The 23,913-nt window shown below is 34.6% G+C and overlaps 1 protein-coding gene across 4 annotated transcripts in view; it reads right to left on the reverse strand.

The window, feature by feature from the left end:
• Window positions 1-23,913, reverse strand: part of LOC146540602 (potassium channel subfamily K member 2-like) — a 271,497-nt gene that overhangs the window by 232,359 nt on the left and 15,225 nt on the right. For 2 of the 4 annotated variants that reach the window (XM_085199387.1, XM_085199377.1), the window contains exon 2: window positions 13,418-13,482. The exons of the other annotated variants lie outside the window; for them this stretch is intronic. The gene's annotated coding sequence lies outside the window, so the exon portion shown is untranslated. The remainder of the gene's footprint in view (window positions 1-13,417; window positions 13,483-23,913) is intronic. 4 annotated transcript variants of the gene reach the window in all.

Consider the following 23,913-nt stretch of genomic DNA (forward strand, 5'->3'; position numbering starts at 1 on the left):
GATGATGTGATTACTGAGTATTTTTCTCAAATGTGAAACTATTGTGTCAGTATTTGAGTGTACTATCAAAACATACATTTTTTTAAGACATTTCAAACAAATGTTGAGTTTTTAATATTACTTATGATGTAAATATTAGTGATAGTAAAAGGAGAATGCGACAACGACGATGTAAAACTAATGTTAAATGTAAGTACCTATCTATCGTATTTCAATATCATTTTGTGTGTTAAAAATTTTGAATATAACTTTGTGGGTGGTTCAATAACCATGCAGTATTTCTAAATAATTTCATAATAAAGGTGATATAATAAATTGACTTAAAGTAGGATTTTGTTAAACAATTTTAATAAGAGGTTTGAACGTTATTTAGATTTATAATAAATAGGTAATTGCGTGAAAAAGAACGCGAGATATCGTTCTTTCTCGTTCGGTTTTGTTTTGACGAATGAAAAGTAGAAGTTTGGCAACGCTTAGTAGTATTTTTGTAGTAGTATGTGTATGTGTGCGTCACACGAAATACAGGTATGGAGAAAAATCGTGAAATGAAAAAAAAATCCTACGTCCAAACTGTTGAGGCATCTTGATTAATTTCTTTAGCTTCGGGTTTGAAATTTTTTACCCTATATGCAGTTTCAATTAAAGAAGCGCAGCCTCTTCCACCCTGTATATTAGTTAATTAATTAAAAATTATTAAATTTAGATATATTTTATAGTTATATATATGGGCATAGATAAAACGTAAAGAAATCTATATTGATATTTATTCAAAAGGAATACATAAAATAACGGAAGGCGGAAACAAGATTCACAGAAACGATGTCCCATTACTTCCCCAAAACACCGTCTAGGTTGATTTACTGCTGGGAATTTATCTAATTATAGAAGTAAGCCCTTCAAATTTGCAATTAGTTGAGTTCCACTTTCGGAGATAGCATTCATGATAATATGTTTTTAGAGGAAATTGTTTGCAAGAAATTCTAGTTTATAGACTTGTAGAGATATTTCTTTAAAGATTTCTAAACTAAGTATAGGAAAATCAAGATATAAAACCATCACCAATATGTGACATAAAACCACCATCAATACCAACACCAGCCATCCCATCAACTTTAGCAATGCAAGAAAAATAAATCGATTAAATGAAATATTTAATATTTTCATTTCTTCTTTCTGGCACCAAGGTCAAAAGCTCGGCATAGATTTTCACCACTTAACACGCATGCCTGCAGGATTCGGGTTAAAGTAGGGAGCGGAGTATCTTAGCACTAGGCTTCCTCTGCATGCGCCTACCCTTCTACATGCGGGATACAGCGTAAAGTTGAAATAAAAGTTTAATAAAGTGTTTAAATATTTTATATGGCAGACAAGAAATAACACCTCAAAATTAATTTTAAGTTACCCTTCAAATAATTCTACGTACTTACCACCCTTCTAATATAAACAATGTCAAATTTCACTATCTAAGACTATGTACATACAAATTATAGCAACTGTTTACAGATTTAATTTATTCTCCTTCTATTGTTAAGCGAAATTTCTGATAAATATCGATTACCTCGCTTTGTATCAGGCGGTAGAATAATGTGCGAGCAAAATTTATATTAATTTTGATTGCTTATAAATCAGCTTCACGCTGTATCCCGCACACAGCAGGCTAGATAAAAGGAACCTAGTGTTGAGAGACACCGTTCCCGACTTTCTGCCGAATTCTGGAAGCATTTAGTGTTGAGTGGCAGAACTAAACGCTGTGCTTTGCCTCGACACCAGAGCGAAGAAATGGAAATATAAACGTAAATAAATATTTCACTTCCTCGAGTGGGGATCGAACCCGCAACCGTCGCGTTACAGTCACACCCTTGTGCCGCTGCGCTACGTCGGCCTGTATATAGCATATTTTTTTTATAATTGCAACTTGATTTACTTCTTGTACTAGACTATTAAGTTGATAGTTGATTTGGATCCTGGTGGTAAAAATAGCCAAGTCCAATTAAGAGCTTGAATTTTATCCTGAGTGAAAACAGAACTCATATAGATCTCCTATTCCTTTGTCGGTGAAATGGAGAACGATGCCTTGCTGAATATTTAACTTGGCTCTTATTTCATATTTATATTTTCATGAGATATTACTACTTTATGTATAGAAATTATTGCGATTACACATATATAATTACTGCCAGCTTTTTAACTTGTAGTACATTTTCCGTATTAATTTTATAATATAAACGTAAACAAAATAAGATATCGCTATAAGGAGTTTCCCAGTTCACTTAAATTATACAAGATGGCTGACATTTGATCGATGAGTTCTCTTATTAAAATCGAAAGTGTTATCCTGTTACGAATCAATAAAATCTCCTGTATTTTGGTTGCGTATTATATTTAAGAAATCATTTTGTATTTGATTCAATAAATTCTTATTTAAGTACATTTCGCCTTTGTTACTACTATAAAAAAAGAATTTAAATTCTCTACATTTTCCTCCGACCTTAATATCGAAATTAAGTTATCGATGCCTAATTTAATTATGTTTAATAGAAAACACAGCAATAATTAGTGGGGATCAAACCCACCATCGTCGCGTTGACGGCCTCAAAAATTATTAAACGACGTCTAAATATATTTTAACACAAATAAAAATAGAAACGATTTATGCATACATTTTAAATTGAAAATAGTTTCATTCTGTCACCTAAATAAACCTTAGAACGAAAGTAGCTTCGCCCGCTTAGTTGGTTTTGTCGCGAGTTTTAACGTAGACAAACAACAGGGGAAGACACTCTAATAAATTAAATGCATATATTTTGTTTTCATTTATTATTTTGCTGCATTTTCTAGTAGAAGTCGTTCGTTGCCATCAAAAGTAAATAAACTTACTCTTATATGAATAAATAGAAATCGTTTATTTATTATCAGTTAAACGAACCAGTTAGCTAGCTTACTAAATAGCTCTCAAAATCTGCAAGCTGAAGTGGCAATGGGCAGACCATATTGTCAGAAGGACCTACAACCGATGGGGAAGGAAGGTCCTCGAATGGCGACCACGTCTCGGCAAAAAGAGTACAGGCCGCCTTCCAACCAGGTGGATGACCTCAAGAAGACAGCTGGAACCCGCTGGATTCAAAGGGCGCAGAACCGGACGGAGTGGCGAGCATTGGGGGAGGTCTATGTCCAGCAGAGGATGTTAAAAGGCTGATGGAATGGAATGGAAAAACGAACTAACATTGCCTGTGAAAAAATCCAAGTTTGCTGTTTTGAAATATGCTTTCACTGTATTTTTATAACAATTAATATAATAGCTTGCTCACATTTCGCACGTAACGGGAACCTAGGTTAGTGTTAAAACACTCCGTCCCACATTCAAACATTACGTTAATTCGAGAATCGAACCAATCTATGTACCTACCATATATTTTTCTTCCTCCTGGCATTAATCCCGGCTATTGCCAGGGTCTGTCGATATTTTTCTTTAAGTAATAAAAATCGTGTATAATTTTAATTAGCTTAATCAAATTTTACTAATAAGAACGTCTGTCTGGAAGTTTTCGGCAATCCAAACAAGACACTCAAGTATGAAGTTCGATAGAAAGCCGGCGAGTGTTAGACGGAGCGACCCACTTCTCTAAGTAAAAGTACCAAAGAAAATCCCAAACTATTCTACTGGAGTCGTGGTAAATGGTAAATTGATAGATGGCCATTAAATTAATTATCTTTTAAGATATTTTTTTGAGAAAATTTCTAATTTTACACATTGAATAAATTTAGAACTAAAATATTTTGTTTTAGATAATTTCTTATCTTTCTAAAATCAGTTTCACGCTGTATCCCGTACACAGCAGGATAGGCAAAGGAAATCTAGTGTTAATACACTCCGTTCCCCACTTTCTGCCGAATTCTGGAGGCATTGCGTGTAGTAGAACACTTCGACACCAGAGCGAAGAAATGGAAATATAAACGTAAATAAATATTTCACTTCCTCCAGTGGGGATCGAACTCACAACCGTCACGTTACAGTCACACCCTTGTGCTGCTGCCCCGGCCTCTATTATTTCCGTTTGTAAATATTATATATATATATATATGTAGAAGCATCAGAAGGGGCCTCAAAGCGGTCTTGGCTGTTACTATTCATTTGTGGGCGTTGTAGCAACAGAGATGTTTAAATAAAAGTCACACTTATATTCCACAATGTCTTATTACTCGTTTACATAACAGTTTTACAATAAATCTCACAAGATTAGCAAAATTGCAATAGATTAGGAGCCAATAGGTTAATTGGTGAACATCTCACGCCATAGCTGTCAACCAATGACGTCTGCTATTACTCGTGGCTACACCTACTACCCTATTCGGGGTTACCCGCTCCATTTTAAATATTCTTCTAATATAATCCATTACATTAATCAATTAAAATCGAAATGTAATAATTGCGAAATTATAATTAAAACTAATACATAGCAACGCGCCGTCACGGCCGTCCTGCATCGTCACACGCCCTCGTGTGCATAGGTTCAATCTGTGAACAATAAACATAGTGCTTTGCAATACGTCCCGTTCGGTCTTCCTGACCACACAATATCTCCACTTAGTGGATGTAACAGTGAACTCATAATGATTACAATTTTATAAGTGTATTATAAATACTACGAATTGTTTCGTATAAGGCAAACATAACAATCTTACAAATGTCACATCCGTTAGTCAATACCACATAGGCTAACAGTCACACAGACAAGTCATTGCCACAACGGTTAGTAATTGCCACACAGGCCAGTCATTGCCACACAGGCTAGTTTTTGCCACACAGGCCAGCCATTGCCACACAGGCTAGCTGCTGCCACACAGGCTAGCTGCTGCCACACAGGCTAGCTGCTGCCACACAGGCTACTCGTGGCCACACAGGCTACTCGTCGCCACACAGGCTACTCGTCGCCACACAGGCTACTCGTCGCCACACAGGCTACTCGTCGCCACACAGGCTACTCGTCGCCACACAGGCTACTCGTCGCCACACAGGCTACTCGTCGCCACACAGGCTAGTCGTCGCCACACAGGCTAGTCGTCGCCACAAAGGCTAGTCGTTGCCACAAGGGCTAGTCGTTGCCACAAAGGCTAGTCGTTGCCACAAGGGCTAGTCGTTGCCACAAAGGCTAGTCGTTGCCACAAGGTCTAGCATTACCACAAAGGCTAGTTTTTCTAGTTTGCCAGTTCTTTTTTTTTTTGGTTTTTTTTTTGTTTGTTTTGTTTGTCTTAGCTTTGTTTGTTTGTCTTAGCCACACAGGCTACTACAGGGGTAAAAGGGGTATGTAACTATTTTACATGGCCGTCATCGGCACATTCTGACTTTATTTTGTTGCTTGCAATCTCCCGCACTACTACGTGCTACTAGAATTGAAAGCCAATTACTACGGGCTTACGGGCTCTTTTAAGAGTCTTTAAAATTTTGGGTCAAGCTTGTTTTGGTTACATCACATAATCACCTACTTAATTCTTTAACTTTGCTTTACGTTTATCAAACTAAACCTTCTCAGAAGAAGCATTAGCTTCATTTGCTCGTGTCGATTACTCGATAATAAAATTCAAATCAAATTCATCCGTGGCTAATTACATTAAGTTTAGAGGCATAAAAACCTTTACTACTAACAATTCTAAAGGACTCGCCCTGGTTATCCTACTCATAATAGCTGCGCTAATGGCTAGCTGATTGTCAGGTAGTGCATCTTGCCATGACTTATTATTATCTATCTCGACAGAGCTGACTTTATTAAAGAGCATTCGGCAACAGAGCCGAAACAAAATGAAAACTTCTCACCAGATTCATCTAAGAACTGATCCATAGCTAGTTGAATGTAGCAAACATTCACCCATCGTTCAACCCGTTCACCGCTTGCCCCGGTATCCATACTGACACAGCGCAGTGCGATGTGGCCGCATTCACCACACGTGAAGCAAGTTGGAGTAATCACCTTCATCTGCACACCAACTTCCTTAGACTGTAGAGGTGAGGTAGTATCTGAAAACTCACAACGTAAATAAGAAATTGCTATTACAACCACTATTGCCACAACAATCACTGAGTACGTGACCCTGCTTGTCACAGTTATAGCATCGCTGTGATGATTCTATTAGTGGCTTTTTCACTTCCATAGTCGGAGTAGTCTTCTCACCAATCGGATGTCCTCTCTTTCTTTGAAAGAGACTGAAGCGAGCATTTCATTCCCAAGGCGTGTTATCATTTATAACATCATTAATTTGGTAATAATCTTAGCTGGCAGCTATCCTGCATGACATTCAATAGACATTATTTTCATACATGTTTATCCTCTAAATATTTCTGAACAGTGTAATAAGCTGCGCCCGACATACGCAGATAAACACTCGTCTTCCCTTGGACCACCATTGTGTAATCGCCATAAATTGCAGCTGGAGTCTCAACAGTATCAAATCTAGCTAAGAACAGATATTTTAATTGTGGCCATTTAAATCCGGGAAAAATTAGATTGAGCAAATCAAGATGACGCCGATCCCTTGAGTACCTGAGCATTATAAAAGGCTTTTTCCCAGGTTCTCCTTTTACTAGTAAAACGGTGTCATCAGTAAAAGACACCATTTTTCAAAAGTTTATAGGTAAATTCAATATTAAAATAGTGTTGGTCCCAATATACTTCCCTGTGGAATGCCATATATGATAGGAAGGTTTATGCTGATATATTCTTCTATTTTAGTGCTTTGAATTTTATCCGTGAGATAGCTTTCGAAAAGTTTGTGTTCATTACCCCTTACACCAAAATCACAGTTAGATTTTAACGAATCTATAATTCTTACAACTTCAATTTCATCAGTATCAAGTAAAACGAACGACAATTTGATGTTATCTACTTGTGGTTTTCCACTAATATTAGGAGACCTATTTTTTTTATCTTCTCGGCAAGATTTCCACCAATGCTGACAAATTATTCATTAGCTATGTCAACTGAATCCTGCGAGAACTTGAGTTCCGCATTAAATCAGAAGCGATATTCTTACTGTCACGAATACTTAACTTATTTTTTAATACTTTCCTTTACAATTGCAATCAATCTCGGATTTGTCAAATTCTCTCTAACTCTTTTTGTGCCTTGCTCATTGTAATTATCAAATCACTGCCATAAATAAGTTTTTCTTATAAACATATGTCACACCAAGTGAGAACGTCGTGGTCTGCAGCATCAGAATTAAACTTTCGTAACATTTTTTAAATGTCAGATACTAATGGCTCCCGTAAAATTTTGTTTCTGCATGTCAAAAATAAATTTTCAACTTCACATTTTTTTCCAATTTTCACATCTTGTCAAATTTTAACACTTTATCCTGTATTTTGTTCCTCATTAGTTGCTGGTAATCCCACTTCTGATGTAGAAGCATCAGAAGGGGCCTCAAAGCGGTCTTGGCTGTTACTATTCATTTGTGGGCGTTGTAGCAACAGAGATGTTTAAATAAAAGTCACACTTATATTCCACAATGTCTTATTACTCGTTTACATAACAGTTTTACAATAAATCTCACAAGATTAGCAAAATTGCAATAGATTAGGAGCCAATAGGTTAATTGGTGAACATCTCACGCCATAGCTGTCAACCAATGACGTCTGCTATTACTCGTGGCTACACCTACTACCCTATTCGGGGTTACCCGCTCCATTTTAAATATTCTTCTAATATAATCCATTACATTAATCAATTAAAATCGAAATGTAATAATTGCGAAATTATAATTAAAACTAATACATAGCAACGCGCCGTCATATATATATATATAGGTTCGAACTTAATAACATAGTTTAATATGTGCCGTGACCCAGTTTTTTAGCTTTTGATTTAAAAACCATATATGAAATGTATAGTACATTTATTTTTAGTAGAAACGTTCTCTAGTTGCCCAGCGCCATTATTTTTGAGTAATATGCTGTTTCTAATAGCTTGCATTATTCTGGAGTAGATGAAAGAAAATCGGTATATTTTAATTATTGTTTAAATATGAATTTAAGTTCTATTTTTAGATTTACGAAGATATTCTGTTCCCTTATTTTCGTGTTAAATGGCGGAACTAAACGCCGCTCTGCTTACCCGAGTTATATCTTACTTAAGTGGGATATTGTAAATAACATTTAATATAACAATCACTTTAATTTCATTTATAATAATCACCCCGAATAGTAATCGAACCCACTTCCACCGCGTTTACAACCAGACTCTGCCCAACGGTGGCTACAAAATCAACAATTAATAACATATATCATTATGATTCTAACCAGGCGGAGAGTGGAGAAAGAAACGGAGAGTTCTCTCCTTTTATCCTTCTAAACTTACTATTATTTTAATTTGTGAAGCACCTGCCATATTGCTGCTATTTTACTAATAACTTTCATCAATAACAGTAATATTTGCAAGTTAATATTTGACAGGAGAACAACAGTAGTTCAAAACAATACAAACAATACGTTCATGTATTTATTTAATTGAAATAGAATTAATTCTATTCTATTCTATTCAATTCAATTAACCGGCCGTTGCAGTTAATTAATAAAATGAACGTTTGCTAATATACTTATGTTTGGTCGATTGCGTTTTATATGAAGGTTTATTTCTGTAGTCGTTCTATAAGACCTTATAGTGGAGTGGTGGTGTGGATATCTGCTTGCAGTGATGTGTTAAGTTCAAATCTAGATATTTTTTTTAAAATTGTAAATGGTATTACACTTCAAAGTTTGTTTCGTGCCATTTTTTAGTATTTTTCTTTATTGATTTATAATTTGAGGCCAGTTGTGACAACTGTAAATGTGACTGGTTGTGGGTTCGATTCCCACTCGAGGAAAAAAAATAACGATCGCTTCAGTAACGAGGCAAATGACGACGTTGAATTCCTCCATTGAACACGCAATGCCTTCAGAATTCGGTGGAAAGTGGGGAAAGGAAGTGTTTTAATAGGAACGGAGTGTGTTAACACTAGATCCTCAGGTTCCCTCTGCGTACTTTGCTATCAACGAAATGGAGTTTCGATGAAAGTAAAAAAACTTATTATTTAATGTATAATGAATATGTCTGTCTCAATAAGTTAACTTCATATACTCGTAGGTTGTGTTCCTGAGGACTATAAGGGCCCTCATCAATGTCTAATGGATTATAGTATTTGAAGGACTGAAAGAGCCCTTCCAAAGCCAGCAAGTCTCACACAGTTTGTATATTCGTAAGGTTAGAACCCACTCTTAAATATTTGAAGATTGTGTTTATTGGTAAATTTAAAAAGAACGTGACCTAATAATTCTTTTTTTTTTCACGCTGTATCCCGCATGTAGCAGGATATGTAGACGAAGGCTAGTGTTAAGACATTTCATTTCCCACTTTCTGCTGAATTCTGGAGGCATTGCGTATTCAGAATTTATTAATTATTTCAATTCCTCGAGTGAAAATCAAACCCACAAGAGCATTTAATAACATTCCCAACAATTCCCAACACCTTAAAGAAATTTTGTATCGGACAGTTCCCAATTTCATCATGAGCGCGGCAACGACAAAAAAGTCCATTATTCCATAGCGTCCCCTCTTATCTAGTTAACGGCTTCTTCCTTTTAACTTTGACTAAATCCGTTTTAGACCCATTTATTGATAGATTTTCGATATTCTTAAAAGAATTCTCAATCAATTACTTAGTGCTGGTAGAGTGATAATTTTGAAAGAAAGTGCTCTATTGCGAAATAAAATCAAAAGAACGAACGAATTGAATAAAACATTTCCTGCTATATGAGATGTGTTTCGATCTTGTATAGAAAATAAACAATGATGTCTTTGTTTTTTCAGTTTTACGTTGTATCACGCACAGAGTAGGGTAGGCAGAGGGAACCTAGTGTTAAGATAGGTTCCCCATTTTCAGGCGAATTCTGGAGGCTTGTACGTTGAGTTGCGGAACTAAAAGCCGCGCTTTGATATGATTTTTAAATGTTTTGTCTGTTTGTCTATGCGTTTGTTTTCGCTAATCTTAGAATCGGCTTAACTGACGGATGCTGTTTTCACTATTGGATTCTGGCAAGATCCCGAAAACATATAGGGTTTATTTTATTATAATCGGTTCATAAATAAAAAAGTAATGTCAATTTAAAGTACTTACTTATTTGCTAATTGCTTTAGTTTTCAATTTCTTTATTAATATTTCTATTTCAAGCGGGCGTAGCCCCGCACGGGCCCAGTAGTATTAAACATTTGATTTCCTGGAGTGAGAATAGAACCATTAACGTTTACAATTACAAACAACTACTGCCCCACGACTGGCCTCACTTTCCTATCTATATACATCACAGAAATCACTTATCTCACCCATCAAAATCGAAAAACAAAATCCAAAGGTCAAAAACCTAACCTAAAAAAAATCCTAGTGTTAATAAATAAGAAAGAATACACTTATCCTCTCAAGACTTGTACCGGTTGATTACTATCGGGACAAAGAAGCTCATCCATCGAGATTCCTTTGTTTTCACGAAAATAGGCCCCCACAGTGTGTTGCCACTGTGACCTATGAATGTGAGTTGTATGTATGTAACGTACTTATTATATGTTATATCTCCTTACTATTTAAACTACTTGAAACAGTGGAAGTCGAAAATGAGTGACCTGGTTCTCCATATCTATTCAAATTTCATTCGTTCAATCCCTTAATTATGGTGATAGTGACTGGTACGGTATTTAGCACAAAACTTCTATAATATTTGCTTATCTATATATATAAAATCGAAAGGTCACTCACTCATCACGAAATCTCAGAAACTACACGTGCTAGAAATCTCAAATTTTGCATAGAAGTTATTTATAGGACGTAGGTGCTCGCTAAGACGGGAATTTGCAATATTCGACCTCTAAGGGATTGTTTTTGGGATCTAAAGTTTGTATGGAACTTCGTTACTACAAATGCTAGGGGTCTCAAATTTTGCATGGACGTCACTTATAGGCGAAGCGGGCAAGATAATAAGCAGAGGGAACATGGGAACGTAATGTTAAGACACTCCGTTCTCATTGAGACTCATTCTATTTTTCTTATATCCCATATTTATAGAGCTTTTGTTTATTAACTCTGCTCTCAACCTTGAAAGTTCTGATAACTTCATTGTTTGTTTTTTTAAGTTCATTGTTTTTGTGGTATTCCTAAACAAAAACAATTAAGCTTTGATTGAACAAGTTTTGTTTACGACGTTCTTCTATTATTATTATTAACGGAATAAATAGATTTTCTGTGTATCTGTGTTTTTTTTTTTCATATTGATGCCAGATTAGTAGACATTAGTAGACATTAGTAGGCAGAGTATTAGTAGACAGATAGAGTAATATTTAAAAAAATAGTTTATGAAAATAATGGTCTAAGCCTGAATACAAGAAAACCAAAGGTTATAATACTTAAAAGAAATGAATAAATTACGGAATGCAAAATCAGTATAAATGGTAAGATATTAAAATAAATAAATGAAGTATTTGGGAAGTATTTTCAGTACACATGGAAGATACGAGATGGATGTGGAAAGGCGTATTGCTACCGGTAAAAGGGTTAATGGTGCCTTAGCTACATTGACGAAACATGCAGAGTCAGCTTAGCAGTTCCTCAATGAAGAGATACACATGATAGCAAATGCTAGGGAGGATCTCACGATGAGAATGACCAAGAACGTGCTCAGCTAGCTGGTTTGGGCACGTCGAACGAATGAGTGATTAAAGAATAGCAAAAAAGATTTATGATGGGGTAAGAAAGTCAGGGAGAGATCTCGGTTGATCTTCGAAAACAGGCCTTCTCGTTCTTCTCAGCTCCGAGAAACCTTAATTGATTACATATAATATAGTATTGACTAGTCTAGACAGACGAATCGACACCTAATGATATGTTTGGCTCACCTCAATATTTGCCAAGTACCTATAGATACATTATAGACATGTCGGCCCGCATCTGTGTCCAATTAACATTAATTGTGCAATTTTCAATATTTATTGCGCCAAGTATTTTTGATTTAATCGTTTAGAAAACGTATAAAAAATTAAAACGTACGGCTTTCCAAGTTCAGGTTCAAATCCCGCTAAGTTCAAATTTTTATATGTTTTCTAAAAAGTATTTTTCTCCCTAAGTGTGGTATAACACTTTAAATAAGTTACAAATATTTTCGATTTTCTTAAATTCGATTATCGTATCATCCATATCTTTTTGTTTTGATTTTTTTTGGTGGCGGTGCTCAACACCGCGCACTTCTTCGAGTGGAAATCGAACTCACAACCTGCGGCGTTTACAGTAACACTTTATGCCCCTACGCCACATCTGGCTTCAATATTTTACATTACATTACCGCTGCTATAAATTCAAGAAGCAATTTCTTTAGTAATCTCACAACAATATCGACATCAAACGTTCCTATCAAACTTACAGGTTTGAAGTTAAAGAAAACATCGAAGTCAAAAGCTTTCAAACAATCTCGTATTACGTTTAATACTTGTCTATTTTACATTCAACCGACCAAGTGCAAACTTAAAGTCGAGTAAAGTGCCATTTATTATATTATACCAAAGAAATTTGAAAAATATATAGAAAAAGGTTGGCGGGAAGCGGATGGGTTCGAAGAGCTGAGGAGTGTGGTGACGAGAATTGGGGAAGGCCTATGTCCAGCAGTGGACAAAAGATGGCTGTTGATGATGATGATGATGATGATGATAGAAAAAGATTAAAATATATGAAATCGGTTGAGGTGATGCACATACTAAATGCTAATTTAAGATTTATGTAATTCTCTCATGAATAACATTTTCAGAACTGGACCAAATTAAAATAGGACCACGTGGAAAACACCAGCTTTCAAATAAAAAAGAATCATTAAAATCGGTTCACCCAGTCCAAACTCCTGATGTAACAACAAAATACAGCCGAATTGATAACACCCCTTTCACAGAAGTCGGTTATAAATGCAGAAAATGCGTGGAAATAAAAATTTCAAATGTTTTTCCTACCCCTTTATATTACACTCGTCATATAAAATCATAAAGATTTTTCTTTAGCATTATGCGCAACTACACAAAGGTTGACTCTTAACATCTCTTTGAGTTGGATAAAATGCTCTATGTTTTGCGTAAGCGTAATTAACATTATTTCTTTTCTAAAGGTAAACTAAGCTTTATCTTTTTTTCTATTGCTAATTGCTAACCTTTTTCTTTTTATAGCTGTAAATCAGTTATTTTGCTAATTAATAAAAAAAGTAAGAAGATGATGAATGCTGTGGAGATACGATTTCTTCGTAGGATATGCTGATAGAATAGCAGATACTAGGTTCCCTCTGCCAACCCTGATCTGTGCGGTATACTGCGTGAAGCTGATTTAGCTAAAGTATGAGGACCATAAAAAATATTTTAAAAACACTAACCTCATCTTATTCCTTGTGGTTTATTTTTACTGCTTTCTCAACCGAATTATACAAGAAGAATGTACCTAAAAAAAAAAATATATTTTAAAACATACATCAATTGAGCAAACATTAAATAAGAAGAGTAAGCAATAAATATCAATTTAAGGGCAACCACATGTTTATATATTATAAATATTTCTCAAAAAGCTTTTGATTTTCCAAAAGGAAATAGCAAATGAAATGAACCTTTTTTCTTTTATGTTATCTAAACAGAATCGTACTCATAAATGGGATTAAGCTCGTTTAAAGAACCTCAAATTCATATAAAATCTAATTGGCCCAATTCAAAATAAAATGAACTCAATTTTACTAATTAAATGTTATACCTTTAATATGAGCTTGTTGGTTCGTATAAAAATAATTAAGTAGCGGGATTCGAACCGCAAAATTTTGAAGTTCAATTTTAATACTTTTTCTAAATATAATCTTATTATTGCATATGTACATACAATTTACAGTAGGCAAAAGGAACCAGTGGCAAGTCACCAATTTTTTTTTTTAGTCGAAATCCCACTACGCTAAGGTAAACTAATTTAGGCTTAATTAGGCATTACGCTTTTAAGAACTTAATTAAAAATATAAAGCTAGAGTAAACTATTTAAGCCCATATAATAGAATAGGCAGAGGTACCTAGTGTACCTAGTAAGACTCCTTTCCCCACTTTCTACCCAATTAAAAATCTTGAGCACGGGAACTTAACGCTACGTCTATTAGATTAGATGAACGTAATCTCGCTACTTACATCGTATACTTACAAAATTATTTTACTTTTTATAAATATAACCCCTTCCCGTCTAATGAGAATCAAATCCACATCCATCATTTTAATAGTCGATCGTTGTTCCATTGCGCCATTATGGCTTCTATATATAATAATAATCGAAATCACGCTGTATCCCGCACACAGAAGAGTAGGCAGAGGGAACCTAGTGTTAAGGCACTCCGTTCCCCACTTTCTGCCGAATGCTGGAGGCATTGCGTGTTGAGTGGAAGACATGAAAATATAAACGTAAATAAATATTTCACTTCCTCGAGTGGGGATCGAACCCATAACCGTCGCGTTACAATCACACCCTTGGCCCAATATGGCTTCTATATATAATAATAATTAAGTACATACTTATAATATAATAACCCCTAATGATCTCTATTAAAACTATTAGTCAGTCCAACGATTAGACACATTAGGGCCATAAATTACAACATATGTTGAGATTGCCTCATGTCGTACAAAGTGGGGCGAGTGAAGGGACGTGCTACTTTATCTAACAATCAGTGACATATCAAGAGGAAGGGCGCACCCTATAAGGCTGAACGTCAAACATTGTTAGGAATAGATGTTTTATATGAAAAAATGATTCTAATTCTTGTAATTTTGTATCATCGATTAGGAGACATGGTGGTGGAATGACTAGGTCTTATTGGACTCTCTAATCTTTTTAACCATATCTGGAACACTGAAAGATGCCACACCAGTGGCAGAATAATTTAATTATCCCTATTCACAAGGCATTGGTGGGCGCAGGGAGCGCCCTTACATTCGTCGACTTCCTCATAGGCAGCAATATAGTCCTTGCATTATCAGGGACAGAGTACCCTCATCCCTTCTTTTCCTCTAGCTGAAGATGGGGAACGGAATGTTTTAAAATTAATTCCCGCTTTCTAATCAGCTATATGCGTGATACAGCTCTCATCTGATGGTGGGATCTGCTTTCTTCGTGTTTTGTCTCCACTTCGCTCGACTGGACGCATCGTGAGCGGAAACGTTGCAGGCGTTCATGTCTCGCTTATTGATATATATATGCGTGATAGAACGTCAAGCTATAAAACATTTTATTCATTACTGTTTAATCACAAATTAATGAAAAAATTACAACCAACCGATACTCAACAAAATCAGCAAAAACGACCTACTAAACTAAAAACTAAAGTTTTTCAGCTCATCAAACAAAAACATTTACTTTAGTCTCGTATATAGGCTGCACTAATCAAAATGCACTGAATGCAGTGAGGTCTGTGTAATGCAACCGCAGAGATGAAATACACCAGCTCGTTCTTTGGACAGGTTATTTCCCCACACCGATGCACGATGTATGCAATAGATGGTAAAACCAGAATAATTACTGAAACGTCGCCAGAATCAATTCTTTTGTTTTGAACGCTTATTTCGCTCGAAATTGAGTTGTTTTCCTGTTCGCTTTTACATTTCCAAATGTTGAAGGAAAAATAAATGTTATTTCTTGTTTAAAGTGATTAATGAGAGCTATGGAAATGCGGCCTATTTTAGAAATTTGAATAGACATATCTTTTATATGACTCAATTCAATTTCCTAAAATGAATTGTGGATTTTTTTTTATTTTATGCAGTTGTGACAACGATGTAGGTAGGGGGAACCTGGGAACCTAGTGTAAAACATTCCATTAACCATTCAGACACTTCCATTCCTCACTTAAGTGGCGGAACTCAAGCCTAGTAACCAAACCGATCAAAGAAAATATTAAATAGTAATCAGTCGAGCGGAAATCGAACTCAGAACCATCATTCACTCTTGCACGCTACGTCGACCTCCAAAGAAATCGACCTATCGACATTTGGAAGGTAAAACACGTGTCAACCTAATTTTACTTTCGGCACCACCTTAACGACACCAGCTCCTATATCTACGTGCGTGGCGAAAACCCAAGCAATTGACGTGAAATCAGATTGTCTTTAATAGCATAATATAATTTAATTGTCTTATCGGATTCTTTTTATCACACTCGTGGGGTCGCCCCAGCTATTATACCTTAGAAGTGTTGGACGTAGCAGTTATAGAAACCTGTGTTTTTAGTTTATGGTTCCCAGTGCAGAAACTATTGTGATGGAGTAAACTATATATTATTTTTCTTAATTTTAACGTAGAATAAAAATTTGGATTTTTTTTTCATCTTGGGATGTATCCCAGGATTTATCCAGGGAGCTTTCCCTAAATTCTGGAGATATTGCGAGTTGAGTGGCGAAACTCAACGCCGCGCTTTACCTTGTTACCAGAGCGAGGAAATACATATTTAATATCCTCGAGTAGGAATCGAACTCACAACCTCACGCTTATTCCAATGCGCTACGACTGACTTCGCCTATGCCATTTTAATATTTAATTCATGTAAATACAAAAGATTTAATATTTCTCACTTCCATTCTCCGGAACCTATCAAAGGGAATGAACTAGTTACCTCTGTCATACTAAGCACTAAGCAATGACAACCAGAAAACCACATTAACAATTAAAACCATTTAATAAATACTTATAATACTCGAAATTTTCATAAAAGCTTGCCTCGCTTACTTTTAACCTCCATAGTGCTTTATATTTTGTGTTTCTCATTCAACCTTGACTTACATTGAATATACAATTCGTATTTTCTCCGTACTATGACCTACATACAAATTCATTTTTTATTTTTATTTATCACGTTCACGCTGTATCCCGCATATATAACTGGGGAGGCAGAGGGAACCTAGTGTTAAGTCACTCTATATTCCCCACTTTCCACTGAATTTTTCGAGACAATGCGTGTTGAATGGCGAAACTAATCGCTGGGCTTTTGCCTTGGTCTCTAAGCGAAGAAATCAAAATATTAACAAGCGAGTTCATTCAAGCGATTCACCCGAGTGGGAATCGAACCCACGACCGTCGCGTTACAGTCACACCCTCGTGCCCCAACGCCACGAGGGTTTCAATACAAATTCAAACTACATTAAATCATAAAATAGTAGGTATGTATCGACCAAACTAAAACTAACGAAGCTATGACGACTGCCAATATAAGCATAGTACTCGAAACTGAATGAAATAGGTAATAAAAAATTGGAATATTGTCAAAATGTTTTAAATTAATTTAAAATTTTATTGTTTTATTTAAAACAATGACTCTGTTAGGGCGTAGTATACGAGTATATATATGCGCCAATAAACTCGTTAGTTCTGCGAGGTATGAATTCTGTTCTGTTGAAGCAATTCCAAGGGGGGGGTTAGCTGAAAGTGCAACGAGTTCTCCCATATATCATAACTTCGAGGCCTGTAGCGCTTAGTAAAAATGTAAACTTAACAGATTGTGGGTTCAATTTCCACTAGAGGCAGAGAAATATTTAATATTTTAATTTGCTCGCTCTAGTAACAAGGTAGAGCGCAGCGGTAAATACCGACTACTCATCAACGCCATGTTTCCAGAATTCGGCGAAAAGTGGAGAACAGAGTGTCATAACACTAAATTCCCTCTGTCTTAACAGCCAGTAACTTGAATATAAACATAAAATGAACGGTGAAAATGAACAATAATATTGATTTAATAAAATATTATTTTGTATTTCACATTTCCCGTTAGCGCTGTGACATCTGTCGCGGTCTCGCGGTGACTGGAATTCCAAATGGAAATTTAAAAGAGCAAAACTTATTATTAACGAAAAAACACATCCACTTCAACTTCAACTATTCACTGCTATTTTCTTAGTGAAAAAAATAGTGTTTCTTTTGTTTTTTCATTAAGAAACAAACGCAAACATTAAAACTTACATACAATTTAATACGAACAAGCTGACACTTGACCCCATTTTGCTCACTATCTTTAATTTTTTTTCTTGAACTTCACTTCTTCTTGAAATAAGTTCCAAGAATAAAATGAATAGATGGAGGTCACGGCCTAGTTGTACCTGTTTAAAAAATAAATACTTGCAGAACGAAGGCGTCAATGATAATATTCTTCCAATAAATAATATGTAATACTGAAATGGATGAAAAATGTAATATAGTATAGCTTTTTCCATTCGTTGCATTACTGGAGAAATATATTAAAAATATATATTTACAATATTCATTTATTTTCAGTATAAAAGTATAGATCATTCCGTTAATGCATATTTATTTTTTCTTACAAGTTTCTATAGAAAGTATGTTTCGTAATTGTATGTTAGTATACATAATGAGATCAGTCGTGGTGCAGGTGCACAGTGTGCCTGGAACTGCGACAGGTTGTGGGTTCGAATCCCATTCAATAAAAACATTATTAATAATTCCTGATATGAGTCTGTGCGCCGTTAAGTTCCGCCACTCAACACGCAATTCCTTACGAATTCGGTGTAAAATGAGGAACAGATTATTACACTTCCTTTGCCTATCCTGCTATATGGAGAAAACAGGTTGAAGCTGAAAAAAAATTACCAACCACAAGTGAACTGACAATGTCTAAAAAATTTAACTCACAAATTAACTGACAAAAATAACCGAATATCCCGTAGAAAGATAACATTCACACGTCCTATCGAACACCATGCCCGACTTTAGATAGGGTGAAAAAGCAATAACGAGAGCAAATGACACGTAAAAGTCTGGGGATCCCTTTTAATTCTATGATCAAACGACACCAATATAATTTTAATGGTTTTGTTTAATTTGTACTAACTTCTATTTTGGAGTAGAAAGTATATTACTATGAACAAGATTGTAACCTCGAGGCAAGTCATGGCACAAATATGATAGGTTATGGGTTCAATCCTTACTAGGGGAAATTAAACATTTAATATTTTCGTTTCTTTGTTCTGAAGTCGATGCACGTAATGTCTGCAAAATTCGGTGAATTCGGTAAATGAGGAACGGAGTGTTTTAACACTATGTTCCTTCTACCTACCTTGGTTGGTGTGTGCGGTATACAGCGTGAAGCTGATTAAATATGAGATCGTTCTTTTTTTTATTTGTTAAAGGATAGCTACGAAATTATAATAAGAACAAACGAAATCGGAATATAAGGAAAAGAATAAAGAAACCTTAAGAAATTTATTAAATTCACGACTTATTCTATATACTTTCCATATGTGTTGGATAAGCTAACAATAAAAATAATTTGTTCTTAAGCCTTACAATGTTTCACAAAAAGTAATGAAAATATGTAATAAGGTTAAAGCTAAAGCGTTTTGGTAGTATCTCCATTTATTAAATATTGTAATTAAAAAAGTAGACATCAATAAATATATATATATAGTTAAAGGTAATTAGATTTTAATATGATTATTTAAAAACTGAAAAAGAATTTGATTTCAGGTGAAAATCTTGTTTCAGTTGGACATTTCAAATTACTTTAACACCCTAATATATAAAGCTACTCTCAATAATGTTAAAAGCATAAATATTTATTTCATCGTAATAAATTTTCATATAAATACGAATATAAATTTATTATTAAACATTTACATATTATTTTAATATAAAACTAAAGTGCCTATAAAAAGTATAAACAGTTTCTAGTCACTTCTATACTTTCAAAAGCTTAGAGTTTGTAGCTTAGGCGGCTAAAGTCTTTAACTTCGATCAGCTTAGTAGTTCAGGCGTTATCGTAGAAAAATATATTTCAAATATATTTTCTAATATGTTTACTTTGAACATTACATACGTGTAAAATTCTATAAAAGTAATATAAAAGTTTTTATTTTTATTTCTCAATTTATATAATAGTTTCAGAAATATTGTTTACTACTTTACAATATTATACATTTTATGAGACCAGTCTTGGCTCAGGAGCTCAAAGTATGTCTATAACGCGACAGGTTATAAGTTCGATTTCCACTCGAGAAAATTTAATATTTTCATTTTCTTCGCTCTGGTGTTGAGGCGGCATTGGCGGCACTCAACACGCAGTGCCTTTAGAATTCAGCAGAAAATGGGAAACAGAGTGTCTTAGCACTAGGTTTCCTCTGCCTATGCTTGACTAGATTTGGTGTTTAAAAAATATCTCAAGCAATAATAAAGAATAGCAATAATAAAAATTAGGATGTCGTTGCAATGAAACTGCAATAAGAATAGGAATAAGTGTATTAAAACCAGAATTTATTTAAATTTCAAATATTAAAAATTCAATAATTTAAAACGCGCGGAGCGCGTAGCCAAGTGTTTTTACAAACAAAACTGGCGAGCAGCACCGTGTGTTATTTTACACGAACCATTTGAAGCCACTTTTTACCTATTCGTAACTCAAAAACTATTCCATCTAAAGCTGTCATATTTGGCTCAAATATTTAGACCCCCTACCAGTATACGTGCATTAAATTTCATAAACACAGCTCAAACAGTTATTTAGATAATGACGTCCAAAAATCGTAAATTTTTAGGGGGGAGACTGACCTATAGACCTTAATGTTAACCAAGTTCCAGATGACCTAGAATGGTGAAATTTAGCATCTGGTTAAGTAATTGGGTGTATATTAAGGGAAAAATCCGAAACTAGTATTTTTTTTATATTTTCTTATAATTTTTCAATAAATAGATTCAATTAGGAACATTTACTTATAGTGCCTGTAAAGAAATCATAGCAATCAAAGTTCATGATAATTGATTTTTAGGCTTAGCGCCTGACAAAAAAATAAGAGCAATGCATTATTTATATATATGTTGCTTTAATTTATGTCACGCGTTAGTAAATATTTTATTTGTTATGGAGACTAACTTCACTATTACTTACGTAAGCCATCTAAAACAACACGATGCTTTCAAGTATATTTTATAATATAAGATAAGATATGTCTCCATTTGTAGCTGAAGATGCCTCTAATTTATGTCCTGACTAAGCTAAGCCAAATCAGATAGACATAAATAAAGTCTCCAAGTTGTAAGAAGAATGGGCATTTACAGTTGTTATAAAATATTTTATATTGTTAAAAATAAATTTCAGGACTGACCATTGAACTTGGCATACATTTACATCTCACTTCTTTTATCGCTGAAAGCATATGTTTTATTACTGAACTTGGCTTTCATTTTACATTTATGTTTTTGACGGGATAATACTTTACATTCTTAACTTTAACTTTAGATCGAATTCCAAATACATAAATCACGCGGATATTTAAAAATCATCTGCTACGAGATACGTAGCACTGCTACGTATCTGCTACGAATTCCGATTATGAAACATATGAGGAAACCTGTGAGTATGCAAGCTTCGGAAAAGTCCGCTTTTATGAACATTGTTCGAGAAAATAACTTAAGTTGAGATTATCTATTTAAATATATTGTTTTTAAAGATAACAAATATTATCTATTTTTTTTAATCAGCTTCACGCTATATCCCGCACACAGCAGGATAGGCGGAGAGAACCTAGTGTTGAGACACTTCGTTCCCCACTTTCTGCCGAATTTTGGAGACATTACGTTTTGAGTATTGGAATATAAATTTAAATAAATATTTTATCTTCTCGAGTGAATTGAGAATTTATTATTCTAAATAGGGATTGAACCCACGACCGTTCCAGTTACAGTACTCTTATACATGCCACTAGTAAAATAAACCTTTAACTAGTAATAGTAATTCATATTCCCATACAAAACGTTATTTTAGTTTAACATAAATAAGGTAAATTATTCTCTTTAAACATTTTGCATAATCAATAATGCTTTAAATATGTCGATTACAGAATTTAGGTCCATCGTATTTGATATTTAGATATTTATTAGGTCATTAGTTTATTTAAATAATGTAGTCATGGATTTAGCTTATTCAAAAAAATACAACTTTTTTTAATTTTTTCTAATTAAAGATTTTTTTGCTTAGAAATTTCTTGGAGATAAAAGTTAATATAAAAATTATAAAAGCATTTATTTTATTTTTCTATTGGTTTTTAAATATATAATAATTGATAATAATTAATACAAATTATTATCAGTATTTTCATTTAGAAAGTATTTAACGGTTATTTAAATTACTAACATAATTGAGGCAAGTCGTGGAGCAGGGGCGTGTAAAAAAAATTGTAGGTATAAAAACCATCAATAACTAAAACTGTTAATAAATATATTTTTCAGCTTCACGCTGTATCCCGCTTGCAACAAGGGTAGGCAGAGGAAATCTAGTGTTAAGACACTCCGTTCCCCACTTTCTGCCGAATTCTGGAGACATTGCGTGTTGAGTGGCACTCAACACGCAATGTCTCCAGAATTCGCAGAACTCAACGCCGCGCTTTGCCTCGACACCAGAGCGAAGAAATGGAAATATAAACGTAAATAAATATTTCACTTACTCGAGTGGGGATCGAACCCACGACCGTCGCGTTACAGTCACACCCTTGTGCCGCTCCTCGCCCTCTTAAACCCCATTTTGATCACAATTTGTATTAAATATAGTTATTTGTTTTAAATAACATTAAATCCAAAGTGAATGGGAGTACACACAGACCGACATCCACTAAGATAAATGAAACATATATATATATTTACCTAAGAAATGAGACCATCTGAATGCGTTCCCGCAAGACGTGAGTTTTATGAACATTTTTATGAGAATTCCTGGAGGAGTTGCAAATATTGTTCTTGCTTGTGGAATTGTATTTATGTGGACAGTGTACTCGTGTACGGTGCCGGGGTGAATGTCTTAGAAACATTGTGTACGAAAATCTCGAAGGAAACTATAAGCTACTACTGATATAGCGTTTTAGATATTTCTAGCATTTTGCTGAAATTTTATCTTTTATTTTCTACAGATTATATTTAGTTTCGTGCTGTACCCCACATATACCAGGGTAGAGAAGACACTTCGTTCCCCACTTTGGACCAAACGTACGGCCTTATTTTTAAGACATTTCGTGGGGAATGTAAAAACTGAGGTCCAAGCCTTGGTACCAGAGCGAAGAAATCATTCCCCCAAATTGTATCGACTACCCAACCGTCGTCGTTATAAACAAGATTGAGCCGCTGCACTACGACGGCCTCAAATATATCTTGCTGTTGGAATTATATTTATATGCATGTACTCGTATACGGTACCGGACGGAATGACTAAGAAACTTTGTATACCGAAAGTCTCGAAGAAAAATATAAGCTATTTTACTAATATAACATTTTAGAAATTTCTAGCATTATGCCGAAAACAGATGTTTATCTTACTTTTATTCACGAGTCGTTTTTTTATAGAATATTTAAATTAATAAATTGTAAATTGAAAATTGGATATAAAGAATTGTCTTAAATAAATACGAGGGCGACCATCATTGAACATAAAACTTGGATCTGGATGTTAATGAAAACATTTCATAACGAATTTAGGCTTTTTAAATATAATTTTTAGAGGTCCTCATGGCGCGGTTGGAAATATGTTGTAATATGAGTAATAATGCGATGATTGTGGGTTCAAACCATACGCCGAGAACGAATTATTTTCATATTCTAATTCTGGTAAGTAAACGTTGCTATTGCGGCACAAAACGGAGAACGGAGTATATTGACACTAGGTTCACGGTTAGGTATGGATAGGTTGACGAAAAGTATTTTCATATTAAAACTAACATAAATAGCTTTAACATCAACTTCACACTAAATCTAAGTAGGCAGAGATACCCTAGTGTTAAAACATTGCTTTCTCCATTTTCCGCCGAATTCTGGAGGCATTGCTTGTTAAGTGGTGGAGAGTGCCTTGACACCAGAGCGAATGAAACG

This window comes from Heliconius melpomene, chromosome 2 (genome assembly GCF_056956725.1).
Source record: "Heliconius melpomene rosina isolate 202511_hmr_F chromosome 2, ASM5695672v1, whole genome shotgun sequence".
NCBI classification, from domain to species: domain Eukaryota; kingdom Metazoa; phylum Arthropoda; class Insecta; order Lepidoptera; family Nymphalidae; genus Heliconius; species Heliconius melpomene.